Genomic DNA, 16,140 nt, shown 5'->3' with positions numbered 1-16,140 from the left:
CAGTGCTAAAAATCAACTGGTCCTACATTAGTACTTTTCATTATTATTATGTGTTAACTATCTGAGCTAAAAAGTTACACTAATTCTTATTTCTTGGGTGGTGGTTTCTAAACTTATATGTAATGGTTCACTGAACCCTTCAATTGGGACCAAACAATCCTACTGATTACCAAACTCATTTACAATTTTGGGGAGGAAACTCACCTGATACCTTAAAAAAAAAATACATGGTTTATAAAGTAGAATAGGAGTTATTGTTTACTGGGTAGAGTTTCAGTTTGGGATGATAAAGAAGTTCTAATGATGGCTGCATAACAATGTGAATATACTTAATGCCACTGAACTGTACACTTAGAAATAGTTAAAATAGTACATTTTATGTAATGTATAATTATCCAAATAAAAAGATAAAAATTGATGTGATAGCAAATTTCACTAGAAAATGCACAGCTAAGCACTTAAAAATCCATTTGGAACTACAACATCAATAAACTGCACACTCATGGGGCACCCAGCTGGCTTCGTTGGTAAATCATTCGACTCTTGATCTCAGGGTTGTAAGTTCGAGCCCCATGCTGGGGGAAGGTATTACTTAAAAATAAAATCTTAAAAAAAAACTACACACTTATAACAGTACATATTATTTTCCTTAGTAGCACATTGTACAAAAATGGTTAAGAATGACTGACTTGGATTACCACTTGCAATAAAAAAACCCCACACCATTAAATGTACTTATCAAATAGCACTGATTAGGCAACTATAAGTAACACTAAGAAGACATACAAAACACTTAGAAACAACTTACATTAAACAATTTTCAGTGAAAGTAGTATTTTTCTGTATACAGTCTTACGTGATTGATGCTCATACATTTTTATAAGGAAACTGAAGATCAGAACATATAATTTGACCAACTTAGTGTTGAATAGGCTCAACTTCAGGTTCTTTTGTTTTACTTGAAATCCAGTTCTTTGGCCCATATATTGCCCAAAATATAGACATAGATGTCATACTGCAAACTGTTCCCAACTTCCTTGCTCTAATGGCTTTCAGTTGCAATTACAGTAAAATCTGATCTTGTTTCTTATTTTCTTAGGCCCTGGGGGAATAGGCCCTCATTCACCTCTCCAGACTCATTCCAGGCTTCTCTTTATACTTTAGATTTTCCAGCACCAGACTCCACTCAGTTCTAATAGCCAAGATACTTATTACCACAGATCCTTTGCACAGCCATTCCCTCTGCCATAAACAATTCCCCAGGCCATTTCTCACATTACTGACTCCTCATCCCTCAGATGAGCCTTTCCTGACACTCTGTTTTTGTTGTTTTTAACCTATCCTGTTATTTGCTCTCCTAGGATTCTGTTCATCACCTTTGTACACGGTTTCTTCCAAAATGTGTGAAGTATTTATTGTCCCTCTTTTTCCAACTAGTCAGTTCCATGAAAGCAGACCTTTTTCAGTTTCCCTCATGGCTATTTGCGGTTCAACCAATGTTTGTTGACTGACCAACTGACTGAATATGATGGAAGAAATGGAGATAGGAAATAGAGCTGTAAACTTGGTTAGTAAAAGGGATAAATGGGATAAAAGGGACAAATATTCTGCACAATCAAGAAAGTTGATTTGAAACTAGAGGGACTTTTAGGGTCCCATGTCTCCTTCATTTGACCATGGAATAATATCTAACATTCATTGAGTACTTTCAGGCACTACGCTAAGCACTTCACATGTATTACACAATTTAACCTCAGAACAACCCTGTTGCTGTAATCAACCTTTATTACTCTCATTTCTCAGAGGCAATTTGCCAACAGCCACTAATGGTGGAGCCATAGCCAGGTTTAAGTAGGCCATATCCCATCAATCCAATGTAATCGACACCCCTTCAGTCAACAATAGGAGTTTTATCAACGTACTTTTCAGAGAACCCCCCCTGAATTCCCCATTTTACCTGACCTTCAGAATCTTGGGACCGAAACCTACTAGGTGGTTGCTAAGCCCTCAGGGGGTTTTCTGGGGGAATCTGAGCGCTCCTGGTGTAGGAGCAGCCGCTCAAACGGACGCGTGATGCTCTGGCTGGGCAATGTCAGGACGGTCGGGGCTGCTGGGGAGGAAGGAAGAAGCAGGTCAGTTGGCCCAAGACGGATACTTGACCCTCGGGGTGGTGAAAGGGGAAGGGAAGGTGTTTCTCACCCACGCCCGCCTCAGGCTCGGGATCTCCCGACCGCAGGGGGAACCAGCGCACATTTCCTCAACTACTGCTCGCGTCACTGGCTGGGGCGGCTCAGCCCCGCCCACCTTCTCCGCCCTGCTCAGCGTCAGGCGCTAGGACCCCACAAACCTCAACCCGGCCCCGCCCCGCCCCCTGGGGCTGAGCCTGGCTCGCGATTGGTGCTTATGGGCAGCGATCCCCGCCCCCGCCCCCTCCGTCACTGCCAAGATGGCACCAGTCGCAGCGGCTGCGGCCGCGGCGGCTGGAGCCAGAGAAGGAGGCGGAGGCAGCCGCGGCTGCGAGGGGAGGGGAGTCCCGTCTGACTGAGACGGCAGGCCTGGGCGGGCGGGGGTGCCGCGCAGGGCGGAGCGCCGGGCTGGGGATGAGCTAAGCGGGTTTAGAACGCCGCGGCATTCAGCCCCTCGTGTCCCGCCGCCGTCTGGAAGGGACTGGGCACCACTCTCCAAGCTCGACCCGCTGCTCGCGCTGGAGCCAGCGGTGAGGTGAGTGCGGGGGTGGCGGCGCGGACAGCGGTGGCATGTGGAGCTGTCACGGCCCCGAGCGGTGACAGCCGCGGTCGCGGGAGCGGGGTCGGCGGGGCTCGGAGAGGTGGTGCGGATGGCCGCGACCTCCGCGCGGGGGCTTCTCAGAGCCGGACGGTCCTCGGCGGACTGGGTCCGCTCCGGGCTGGCGCGGCGGTATTGAGAGTAGCGTCCGCACCTCTGTGTCGGACGCGTGGGGGGCTCCGGTGTTTTCATTCCAGATTTTCTATTCCGGGCTGGTTCGGGGCTCTTGTTGTTAGGAGCTGGGGGTGGGGTGGGGGCGGGGGCGGTGAGAGGGGAGGTCCTGAGCTGGGATTTTGACAAGCTCGTTACGTAAGACGGAGGTGGCCTTCCGGAATCCCACCTGCTCGATATTTTAAACAGGCGGCAGCGGGAGCCTGGAGGGCCCCCAGAGGCCCGATTTTCCTCTCAGGGGTCTGCTTAGCCAACCCTAGCCACCGTGGGCCGGGTTAGCGTTCAAGTTGGTCAGTTGCATTTTGTGTGTGTGTGTGTGTGTGTGTGTGTGTGTGTGTGTGCGCGCGCGCGCGCTCGCGCGCGCGCGCGTGTGTATGTCTGTTTTTGCGGGGGGAAGGGGGTAAATGTTTCTGGTCGCCACCATTCCCTTTGAAGTTTATCGCTTTCGTGGGGGGGGGGAGAAAAAGGAAAAAAGCTTGTGACCCAAAACTGGGTCGCAGCGACAGTTTTTCATTATCGTGCTTTTAAATGACAGATGTGTTGGAAGATTTTTGTTATTGTTCCAGAGTGCTTTTAATTCAAACGTATGGTTACGCCTGGAGGCTTAAAGAAGGGTTTTTGTCTTACAGGACAGTTATTTGTTGTTTGCAACAGCAGGACAGGCATCAGTCAACAGGCATGTATTTATTTGAGGAGAAAACGCGTGTCAGCCAGCTAGAGACTCGTGAGGGCAGAAATTGTATTACTCCGTGAATATGTTATTCTTTCAAACGCATTGTACATTAATTAAAATAATAGTCCAAGTGTGTAAAAAGCAATTTTTACAAGATTGCAAGCTGTTGTTTGGTATATAGTCTGTATTTTCTGCTTGCTCTAATCTACCTCTTCTCTCCTCTTGGGGAAAGGAGGCGGAGACACCTGTAAACAGCGTAGCCCAGGTTACACTAATCTATTGTAGTACATTTGAGATTATTGTAAAAAGTAGTCTCTGGGGGACCTAAGATTAGGTGGTAAGTAAGGACTCTTGGGCAAGTTATTCAGTTTATGCTTAGAGTAGATCTGGGATCCAGCTTTTGAAAACTAAGTATACAGAATTTCTGAGCTATTTGAACCCTGTTTGAACTTGTAATGAAATAAAAGATTACATTTGGCTTCTCTTATGGGTACTTTGTTTTGTTTTGGCCAGAATTAAACATTCTGGACAACTTTTACTTCATTTTCACAATTTCCCTTTGAACTGCAGCTCTCAGTAGTCCAGACTACCATATATCATGCCATCATCATCATTATATATATGTTATATAATTTTCTTTTTCTGAATGATCAAAGATAGACTTACTTCATTGTGGAATTTTTAAAGAATGTACTTTTTAGGAAAATTAATTGATTTTGACACCAGCCCAATAGAAATAAAATAAGAGTAAATTTTGGCCTGAGTTTTAAATTTATGTACACAAATTTACACTTTAGAAAACTGGTGAAGCGATATAAATTTTTTGTTTGTGCAAGAGAGCCAGGAAGCTGATGCTGATTTGTTCTGAACTTTTCCACATGAATTACCACTGGTTTAAATAGTTATTGATTCTTAAGCTCCTGGAGCTGTTGGCCTATTTATGGCAGTCTGAATAATATTTAGAATAATTGGAAAGCTATAAGAAGGAATAGAGTATATGAAATTTATTAATTCATTCAAAAATAAAAATCATGGCAGAATTGTAAAAAAACACAACTTATTTTTTCATTGAGTGATACTATTTACACTACCTTTTTGTTTCCAGAATTCTTCTAAATAGTCTACCTTCTATGGAAACCTAGATTTAAGCACTGATACAGTTAGAGATGTATATTACAAATCTTGTATCATTCCTGTTTAAATTGATGGCTCATTCCAAGTGGAAAACAAAAGTGGCTCTAGCAGGAAAATTGACTGGTTATTCTTGTCCTCTCTGCTGTCAGAGGCTTATCTTGGGGCTTTCCTTTTTCTTACCAGATGTGGAAGATGAGACAGACTGAAGGAAAGCTGATAAAAAAACTTCCTCTTTGTTTAATACCCTAGATTATTGATCATTGCTTAGTAGAATTTGTGAGTTGGGGAGAAATGAAGCACTCTATGCTTTATTAGTGTGTATCCTAGTTACCACTTTGAATTCTAAAACAGCAGTGTAGAACTTTATACATAAAAGGATTAATTTATATAGTTTGTTACTGTAGTAGGGAAAAATTTATAATAGTCAAAATACCATATAATAGAGGAATAGTGAAACAAATGATAATCCATGTGGTAGATGCAGTTTTTAAGGGTCCCATTTTCAGAAATATTTACTGACACGAGAAAGTACAGTATAGTGTTGAGAGAAAAGTAAGAATATAAAGAATATACTTTGTTATTATTTATAGTATATCACATATACATGGCAAGAAAATTGGCAGGAAATAAATTTTTTTAAGATTTTATTTATTTATTTGAGAGAGAGAGCAAGAGAAAGCATGAGCTGAGAGAGAGGCTTTTGGAGAGGGAAAGGCAGACTACCCGCTGAGCAGGGAGCCCAACACGGGGCTCCATCCCAGGACTCTGAGATGATGACCTGAGCTGAAGGCAGATGCTCAACTGACTGAGCCACCCAGGCACCTCAGAAATAAATATTTTAATAAAATATTAAAAGGTATCTGGTTGATGGGATGATAGGAAGTGTTTATACTTTGTCCTATCTTCTGAATAGTATTACTGTAGTAATGACAAGAGTGACATTAAAAGGTTTTAAGGGTCATAGGAGAAAATCCCCCAAATCCCACAAAACCACTACTCCAATAGGAAGACTATCTTATGATTCATTATTAGAAAGCTAACTCAAAGTATGGTGCTTATGCAGTATGCAATAATGGAAGGAGCTAATAATTTAGGTGAAGGCACTCTTCTGGTTACCAGCACCGACCTCCAGTGGTTTTACATATGTATTCTATGTGCTTCTATTCGATGTGCTTCTATTAATTCACATCGTTATTACTCTCCAACCTCTTTTCTATTTGGATCTTACACCCAAACTGTTTTATATTGATAGTGCCACCTGTTGATGGACTGCTTGACTGAGTCTTTCCCTCTTCACCCCATCAGTCAGTAGATAGCAATCTTGGAATGTTTATGAGGTGCCAGATATTTTGCTAGTCACTGAAGATACAGAGGTAAATGAAACATCATTTCTGTCCTGAAACTCTGGCTGAGAACCCTTTCTTCCTTGGGCCAGCAGTACATACTGTGTACTCTGCTTTTCCTGTTCACTGCTCACGGCCTGGCACCGCAGTCAGTATCTTTTTGCTGGTGCTCATATCCTCTTTTAACTTTCTTTATGGGAAAATGTTTTGAGGTCCAAACAACCAATTTACAAATAAGGTTTTGGAACATTACTTGATTGTATGTTGGAGAATCTTATATTCAGAAGGACTGCTGTTACTGTTATTTTCAAAGTGTGTGATTCTCAGTGCCTTGTTTCCTTCTTTTAAAAAGCACAAACAAGTAGAAACCAGTAGGGAGAAGAGACAAACTATCAAGAAAAATATCAGGGGAGTTTTCCTGCTGTTGCTATACTTTATTCACTAAGAATAGTGAGTCATCAAAATGTATAGTAAGAGAAACTATTTCTTCTGTACTTTTAGTATCTCTTTGGATCCATATAAAAATGCATTTTCCATGTACATATGTACATAAATTCACAGTTTACCTGTTTTCATTTCCAAATAAAAGCTGAAATAGGGAGATTGGAAATTTCTTAAATTTTTTTTATTTTTATGGTAATATTTTATAGACGATACATTTTCTTGAAAAGCTTTAAAGATACCAAAAAAGTAGTAAGCACACATATACTCATCATACAAAATGTTAACAATTTTTCATTTTTGTTTCAGATATATTTTTAATATAAAAAAACTATATTGGGGTGCCTGGGTGGCTCAGTCAGTTAAGCCTCTGCCTTCTGCTCAGGTCATGATCTCAGGGTCCTGGGATCGAGCCCTGCATCGGGCTCTCTGCTCAGCAGGAAGCCTGCTTCCCCCCCCTTTCTCTGCCTACTTGTGATCTCTCTCTCTGTCAAATAAATAAATAAAATCTTAAAAAAAAAAACTATGTATATCATAGTTATCACACTGAATGCTTAAAGAGCAGATACTACTTTATACTGTACTTGAACATCGCTGATAAAGTTAAAGTCCTTTTTGTACTCAGTTTTATCCTCCCTCCATCCCTCTTCATAGCCCCTCTCAAAGGCAATTGTTATGATAAATTTGATGTGTATCCTTCCATTTTACCTTTTAATAAACTTTACATATGAACAGTACATAACATTGCCTTCAATGCTTTTGGAGAGCTGTTGGCTTTGGAGCCATACTCCCTTGATTTAAATCTGGACTCTGCTACTTAATAGTTTTGTGACCTTAGGAAAATTTTTAAATCTTCCATGCCTCCTCATCTATCAGATAGGGATAATAGATCTGCCTACCTCATAAGGTTGTTGTAGAAAGCAAATGAGTCTATTTATATAAGGTGCTTAAAACTGTGCCTGCCCCCTCCTTTTTAAAAAAGATTTATTTATTTATTTATTTATTTATTTATTTATTTATTTATTTATTTGACAGGCAGAGATCACAAGTAGGCAGAGAGGCAGGCAGAAAGAGAGGGGGGAAAGCAGGCTCCCCACTGAGCAGAGAGCCTGATGCAGGGCTCATCCCAGGAGCCTGAGATCTTGACCTGAGCCCAAGACAGAGGCTTAACCCACTGAGCCACCCAGGTGCCTGCTCCCCCGCTCCCCCTACTTTTTTAAGTGCTGGCTAATTCAAGCAGCTGCTGATATGATTTTGTCATGGTATACATATTTTGAAACTTTAAATTTTTACCCCCCTCTGCCATTCTTCTTGGCCCTTGTAGGTCTGGCTCATTTGTGTTGACTGGTGTGTAGTGTTCCACGAGAGGATATACCGCAATTTATCATTTACTCTATTAATGAATATTGTTTTCATTTTTAATGTTTTATAACAGTGCCTTGTGAACATCCTTGTATCTCCTGAAGCACACATATCAGTGTTTCTCCAGGTCATGTATCTGATCATCAATTTGCAGGGTCTTAAGATATATGCATCTTTCTCTATACAGAATTTTTATATGATATTGACAAACATTTTCTGTTCCTCCATACCAACAGTTAATGTTGTCAGACTTTTGATTTTTTTCCAATCTGATTGGTGTGAAATGGCATTTCATTTTCTATTTTTATTTCCTTTCATTTTCTTATATATGAGCATTTTTGGTTGTCTCTTGAGTGATTTGCTTGTACCTGTCCTTTATGCATTTTCTCTTGGGCTGTTTTTTGTACTGTGCTATAGGAGGGTTTTTTTTTTTTAATATATTCAAGATATTTACAAATGTTAGTGAAGTTTGTTTGTTGGTAAAGTTTGTTTGTATTTGTGTTTTGAAATTTACAAATTTCTTGAACAATGACCATTATGGACCTAAGTTATTGTGAATTTTACAATATAGTATATTATTAGTCAACTTTACAATGTACTTTCTTAAAATATGTATCATGTTCTTCTCTTCCTGAAACTATGAGGAAATGTAATGTACTGTAAATATATTTTACCTAAAACTATTTAAACTTTTTGGACTTCAAAAGCCAGGTAGAATTTTTATTAATATAATTAGTACCACAATTTTTCTTTCATCCAAAATATGAGTCCTCTGGAGGAGAGTTTCTGCTTCGAAAGTGCTTATCAACTAAGGAATAAGAATGTGCACATATTGGGACGCCTGGGTGGCTCAGTTGGTTAAGCGGCTGCCTTCTGCTCAGGTCATGATCCCAGCGTCCTGGGATCGAGTCCCACATGGGGCTCCTTGCTCAGCGGGGAGCCTGCTTCTCCCTCTGCCTCTGCCTACCACTCTGTCTGCCTGTGCTCATGCTCTCTCTCTCTCTCTCTAACAAATAAATAAATAAAATCTTTAAAAAAAAAAAAAAGAATGTGCACATATTAAATGACCATAGGCACTTACATGTACGATATGGTAAACTATTCATCAATATTGAGATTGTTTTGCACAGTACTAACTGTATTTCTGTTTTTGTCCAACCTACTATATGACTTAAAGGACCAAAATCAATCTGATTAAGATAATAGCTTCCCTATTATTATCATTTTAAATAAACTTAATTTGGAGTAGTTTTATATTTGTAGAAAAGTTGCAGGGAGTTACCATGTACCCTGTACCCAATTTTCCCTGTTGTTAATATCTGACATTTCTTTGTTAGATTTGTTACAACCAAGGAACCAATATTGGAACATTACTATTAACTAAAGTCCATATTTTACTTGGAATCATTAGTTTTAACTAATGTCCTTTCTGGATTCCAGAATCCCGTCCATAATCCCACGGTACACTTAGTCGTCACGTTTCCTTTGGCTCCTCTGGGCTGTAACTGGCTTTTTCGATTTTCCTTGTTTTGATGGCCTTGACAGTTTTGAGAAGTTTGGGTCAGATATTTTGTAAAGTGTCCCCCAGTTTGGGTTTGCATGATATTTTTCTCAGAGTTAGACTGGGGTTTGGGTTTGGGAAAGGACGACCACAGAGGTAAAATTCTGTTCTATCTATATATCTATATCTGTATCTGTATCTATATCTATATCTAAATATCAAGGATACATACTATCAGTATGACTTATCAGTGGTATTTTTAACCTCAGTCACCTGGTGGAAGCAATGTTTGTTTCTCTATTGTAAAATTTTCCCATACTTTACCTTTTGGAAGCAAATCACTAAGTGGAGACCATACTTAGTGGGCGGGGAATTAAATTCCCACTCCTTGATGGGGAAGTATCAGCAAAATTATTTGGAATTCTTCTGTAAGGGAGATTTTTCTCTTCCCTCCATTTATTTATTTATTCAGTCCATATGGAGTCAAGGATACTCATTTTATAACTTTGGGTTATTATCCTTATACTACTTAATTTTGTTGTTTAAATTGTTCTACCTCTTTCAGGTTAGTTCCTGTGACCAATAGGACATACACTACTATTTTGTGTTTTTTGGCACTTCTTTACTTTCTGGTACTATAAGGCGCTCCAAACTCATCTGCGTATTCCCTGCCTCAGCCCTGCAATCAATCTTTCTCCAAGGATCCCTGGTTTCTTCTATTAGAGAATATTAGAAACCAAGATCTGGGCCCTGGATGTGCTCATTGATGCCGGGATATCATTGTTTCTTGGCCTTCTCAGGGCACAGACCTAGGAAATGTATGTATGCATCTTAATCCACATATACAAATATACAGCTATTTTTGTATCTATCCATGTGTATCTATTTGAAGCTAAACATGAATTTATACTCTTAATCTTTGACTTTACTTCAGTACTGTCTGGTTCATTCTAGCTATACCTCCTTGCTTATGTATAACCTTCCTCTCCAAAAGTAAGAAACCTGACTCTCACCATCTGCCATCCATTTACTTATTTGGTCAGCCAGTCCTGTCATACATGTACAAGAGAAGCAACTGTACCAACTAGAGCATTTTCATGTATAGTTCTTTTGTCTTTAGTCTTAGAGTTTCCAGTCAAAGCACTGTTTTCGACAGTTATGTAGGTCAGAACTCTTCAGAACCTTTTTTTGCTTGTCCCCCATATTTTAATTTTACTTTTTATAAGTTAGTCTAAGTTACATAGTAATTACATCTTACCAGAAATTTATCAAAATTTATCAAAAAATTATCAGATAAAAGGCTAGTATTCCCTTGCTTAATTGTGGAGTCTTTGTTCTATATGCCCCCCCCCCACTTTTGTGGTAAAAAAATAAAAATTAAAAAATAAAATAAAATAAAATCCAGTCTGTGAAAGTGCTATTTCTTGAGGTTTAGCCAGAAAGTTATTCCTTCATTTGGTTGTTTGTTGACATCTTTATGATTTGGACTGAGAGTTTTGATAGCTTCAAATATATTTTTAAATTTTTTATTAACACATAATGTATCATTAGCCCCAAGGGTACAGGTCTGTGCATCGCCAGGTTTACACACTTCACAGCACTCACCATAGCACATACCTTCCCCAATGTCCATAACCCCACCACCCTCTCCTTCCCCCCCTCCCCCCGGCAACCCTCAGTTTGTTTTGTGAGATTAAGAGTCTCTTATGGTTTGTCTCCCTCCAGATCCCATCTTGTTTCATTTATTCTTTTCCTACCCCCCAAACCCCCCATGTTGCCTCTCAACTTCCTCATATCAGGGAGATCATATGATAATTGTCTTTCTCTGATTGACTTATTTCGCTCAGCATAATACCCTCTAGTTCCATCCACATCGTCACAAATGGCAAGATTTCATTTATTTTGATTGCTGCATAGTATTCCATTGTATATATATACCACATCTTCTTTATCCATTCATCTGTTGATGGACATCTAGGTTCTTTCCATAGTTTGGCTATTGCGGACATTGCTGCTCTAAACATCCGGGTGCACATGCCCCTTCGGATCACTACGTTTGTATCTTTAGGGCAAATACCGCAGTAGTGCGATTGCTGGGTCGTAGGGTAGCTCTATTTTCAACTTTTTGAGGAACCTCCATGCTGTTTTCCAGAGTGGTTGCGCCAGCTTGCATTCCCACCAACAGTGTAGGAGGGTTCGCCTTTCTCCGCATCCTCGCCAGCATCTGTCATTTCCTGACTTGTTAATTTTAGCCATTCTGACTGGTGTGAGGTGGTATCTCATTGTGGTTTTGATTTGTACTTCCCTGATGTTGAGTGATGTGGAGCACTTTTTCATGTGTCTGTTGGCCACCTGGATGTCCTCTTTGCAGAAATGTCTGTTCATGTCCTCTGCCCATTTCTTGATTGGATTATTTGTTCTTTGGGTGTTGAGTTTGATAAGTTCTTTATAGATTTTGGATACTAACCCTTTATCTGATATGTCGTTTGCAAATATATTCTCCCATTCTGTCAGTTGTCTTTTGGTTTTGTTGACCGTTTCCTTTGCTGTGCAGAGGCTTTTGATCTTGATGAAGTCCCAATAGTTCATTTTTGCCCTTGCTTCCCTTGCCTTTGGCGATGTTCCTAGGAAGAAGTTGCGGCTGAGGTTGAAGAGGTTGCTGCCTGTGTTCTTCTCAAGGATTTTGTTGGATTCCTTTCTCACATTGAGGTCCTTCATCCATTTTGAGTCTATTTTTGTGTGTGGTGTAAGGAAATGGTCCAGTTTCATTTTTCTGCATGTGGCTGTCCAATTTTCCCAACACCATTTGTTGAAGAGACTGTCTTTTTTCCATTGGACATTCTTTCCTGCTTTGTCGAAGATTAGTTGACCATAGAGTTGAGGGTTTATTTCTGGGCTTTCTATTCTCTTCCATTGATCTATGTGTTATAGCTTCAAATATTTTTAATAGTACATGTTGAGGTGTGCCATTTAGTGGAGGATTAAAGATCATTACAAGTAAACAAATATATAATTGAGTGCTCAGAAGGTACCTGTATTCTTACAATAATTTTATATGGATTAATTCATTTAATTCCTTCAAGAAGCCTGGTGGGGGGAAGTACTTTATTACTTTGCCTCTTTTAAATATGAGGAAATTAAGACACTGAGAGATGAAGCAACTTGTCCAAGGTCACATAGCTAGTCCATGGCAGAGCTAGAATTTGAATGCAGCCAGTCCGATTGTGGAGCCTGCATTCTCAATCACTTTGCTATATTACCTCTAATTAAAGAAGAGAGCTTCAAAGAGTAGTAAAAGTTATGAAGGAAATAAAACAGGATGATATGAGAAAATGACTAGAAGAGGGTACTTCCTTGGGAAGTCCTTTTTTTTTTTTTAAGATTTTATTTATTTATTTGACAGAGCGATCACAAGTTGGCAGAGAGGCAGGTAGAGAGAGAGGGAGAAGCAGGCTCCCTGCTGAACAGAGAGCCTGATGTGGGGCTCGATCCCAGGACCCTGAGATCATGACCTGAGCCTAAGACAGAGGCTTAACCCACTGAGCCACCCAGGAGCCCCGGGAGGTCCTTTTTTAAGAGATGATAGTTGACAGATGAGAAAGAGTCAGTTATGTGAAGAGCTGAGGGAAGAGGGGATACTTGTTGGAAAGCATCAGGTACAAAGCCTTGCAGTACAAAGAAGTTTGGGATGAGAACAAAAACACCTGGCAAAGAAGGCCAAGTATAGTGAGCAAGGGTAAATAGAGTCCATGAAGGCCTATAGTGTTTATTATATGTGAAGTTCCATGTAATAAGTCATTCAGTACTCAGAATAACCCATTATCTCAATTTTATAGATGAGAATATTGATAGAACACTCTGCATTTGCTGAAATTACCTTTTTTCCTCCCATTTTTTTCTTTATCCCACTACAGTCTAATTTCTACTTCCTGAAATAAACAATAACAATAATTTTTCTCATGAAACTCTCTGCCCCTTGACTTCCACTGTGCTGCCCTCTTTCGTTTATTCTGCCTCTCCCATTAGAAGTGGTATTCTTGGGATTGGCTGATTGCTGCTTCTCAGCCTTCACATTTTCCCTAGTAAGTCACAGTACCTCTGTGGTTTAGTTACTATATATCTACCAATTATTCACCAAACTGTTTTCCCAGCATTAGTATCTTTCCAGAGCATCAGATTATCTTATACAACCACGTACTTATCTTTACCTCAAACTCCGCTGTCCGAACTGAACTTACATACCTACCTGAAGTTTTGTTTTGATCTGTTATCTTCCAAAGACGTCATAATCTACTATGAAGTTCATCATCCCAGGAATTTAGGAGTCATTCATGATGCCTCCTCCTCTTTTTCATTCCCATCCATTCATTTACTGAATTCTGCTGGCTTTACCTCCTAAATATATTCTGAATCAGTCCCTCCCCTAGCATCCCTATTCTAACCACTGTCTTGTTAGGAACTACTTCCTTACTCTGTGGCTGGTGTTCCTGTCTTCACTTTCATCTCCCTGAAGTTCATCTTCTCAGAATGCTAGACAGGTGTGTCTAAAGTACAGTTTGAAGATTTTTCATTGACTCCCCATTGTCAATTGGATAAAGTTGAACTCCTTACCGTGTCATTAAGTTTGAACATGGTTTGGCCTCTGACTGGTTCTCTAATCCTAACTCCTACAATTTCTGCTTTCCATTTTCCACTCTAGCCATACGGAGCTACTTTTTGAAGATTCCCTGAATGTAAAACTATTTCTGAATTGTTGACCATTTCTTATGTAGCCCTTCTTGGAATAACTTCATTTTCTCCTTCCCTTTTGCTTTTGCCTGTCTAACTCTTTTGCGTCTTTTAAGACTCAGCCTAGGGGTGCATGGGTGGCTCAGTTGGCAAAGTGTCTGCCTTCAGCTCAGGTCATGATCTTGGTCCTGGGATCAAGCACCATGTGGGGCTCCCTGCTCAGTGGGGAGTCTGCTTTTCCTTCTAACTCTGTGCACACTCTCTCTTTCTCAAATAAATAAATGAAATCTTAAAAAAAAAAAAAAAAGACTCAGCCTAAGCATTACTTCCTCCAGAAAGCCGCCTCGGACCCATACTCTTGGCTAGATATCAAGTCCCTTGTGAAATAATCTATTAGTAACTATGTTATATCTCAGACACCTAGAAACAGTGCCTGGCACAGTGAAGATACTCAATAAGAATTTGTTGAGAGAATTACTGTAGTGTTGGAAAGATCGTATAAGATGGTTGGCTTTGGATCCAGAATATCTGGGAATGAAACCTGGCTTCTCTATTTAACTACCTGTGTTCTCTGTCATCTCTGTTTCTTCTCCTTTAAAATAGGAATAGCGAAATCTTCATAAGATTGTTGTGAAACTCTAGTTAATGCAAGTAAATGCTCAGAACAGTGTCTGGCACTTAGTAAATATTCAATAAATACCATATATATATATATATATATATATATATATATATATTGCTGTTATTGCTCCTAGAATGCTTTATGTATCTGTGTCCCCTCACCAATCTGGAATTAGCAAATGAATGAACAAACCAACTAATCCTGGGTTTTAAAGTGAAAGATAAATTACTAACTTTTGAGAATATAATGACAAGTTGACCATGAGTCTTTCTAGTAGCTCCAACATTTGGTGTTTTGTTACAAATTGAAATTGGCATTAATGATGATTAGCATTTCTTAATTATATTTAATTATTTAAATTTCAGAACACTTAAAAATTTTTTTAATTCAGTTGACAACACAGTGCTACATTAGTTTTGAGTGTACAACAGTGATTTGATTATCTATATGTTATACTATGCTCATCACAAGTGTAGCTACCATCTGTTACCATACAATGCTATTACAGTATCATTGACTATATTCCCTATGCTGTGCCTTTTATTCCCATGACCTATTCATTCTATAACTGGAAGCCTGGGTCTCCCTCTCCCCTTCATCCATTTTGGTGATCCCCCTACTCTCTCCCCTTTGGCAACCGTAAGTTTGTTCTTTTATTGTTGTTGTTGTTCTTTTTTTCTTTTTTTATGTTATGTTAGTCACCGTATAGTACATCACTAGTTTTTGATGTAGTGTTCTATGATTCATTGTTTGCATATAAGTTTGTTCTATTTATAGGTCTGATTCTGCTTTTTGTTTGTTCATTTCTGTTTTTTTAGGCTCCACATATGAGTGAAATCATATGGTATTTGCTTTTCTCAGTCTGACTTATTGTACTTAGCAAAATATCCTGTAGGTCCATCCATGTTGTCCCAAATGTCACAATCTCATCCATTTTTTTTTTTTACATTTAGATTCAATTTAGTTAACATATAGTGTATTATTAGTTTCAAGGGTAGAATTTAGTGATTTATCAGTTGCATGTCACACCCAGTGTTCATTACATCAAGTGTCCTCCTTAATGCCAATCACCTAGTTACCCTGCCCCCCCCACTCCCCTCCAACACTCAGTTTGTTCCCAATAGTTAAAATCTCTTATGGTTTGCTTCCCTCTCTTATTTTTATCTTATTTTTCCTTCCCTTCCTCTGTGTTCATTTGTTTTGTTTCTTAAATTCTACATATGAGTGAAATCATATGGTATTTGTCTTTCTCTGACTAACTGCTTTCACTTAGTGTAATAGCCTCTCGTTCCATCCACATCATTGCCAATCACATCCTTTTTTATGGCTGCATGATATTCATGTGTGTGTGTGTATGTTGTGTGTGTGTGTGTGTGTGTGT

The 16,140-nt window shown here is 39.5% G+C and overlaps 1 protein-coding gene across 1 annotated transcript in view; it reads left to right on the top strand.

Annotated features, from left to right (window-relative positions):
- The first annotated feature begins 2,559 nt into the window (after positions 1 to 2,559).
- LOC111153278 (DENN domain containing 4A) overlaps positions 2,560 to 16,140 on the top strand; it is a 123,768-nt gene continuing 110,187 nt past the window's right edge. Inside the window, exon 1 of the mRNA XM_022512201.1 lies at positions 2,560 to 2,721. The gene's annotated coding sequence lies outside the window, so the exon portion shown is untranslated. The remainder of the gene's footprint in view (positions 2,722 to 16,140) is intronic.

Source organism: Enhydra lutris, unplaced genomic scaffold, assembly GCF_002288905.1.
Source record: "Enhydra lutris kenyoni isolate GAN:26980312 unplaced genomic scaffold, ASM228890v2 scaffoldscaffold31, whole genome shotgun sequence".
Classification (NCBI taxonomy): domain Eukaryota; kingdom Metazoa; phylum Chordata; class Mammalia; order Carnivora; family Mustelidae; genus Enhydra; species Enhydra lutris.
Note: the sequence above shows the minus strand (reverse complement) of the source record. Positions and strands in the feature narration are given on the sequence as shown.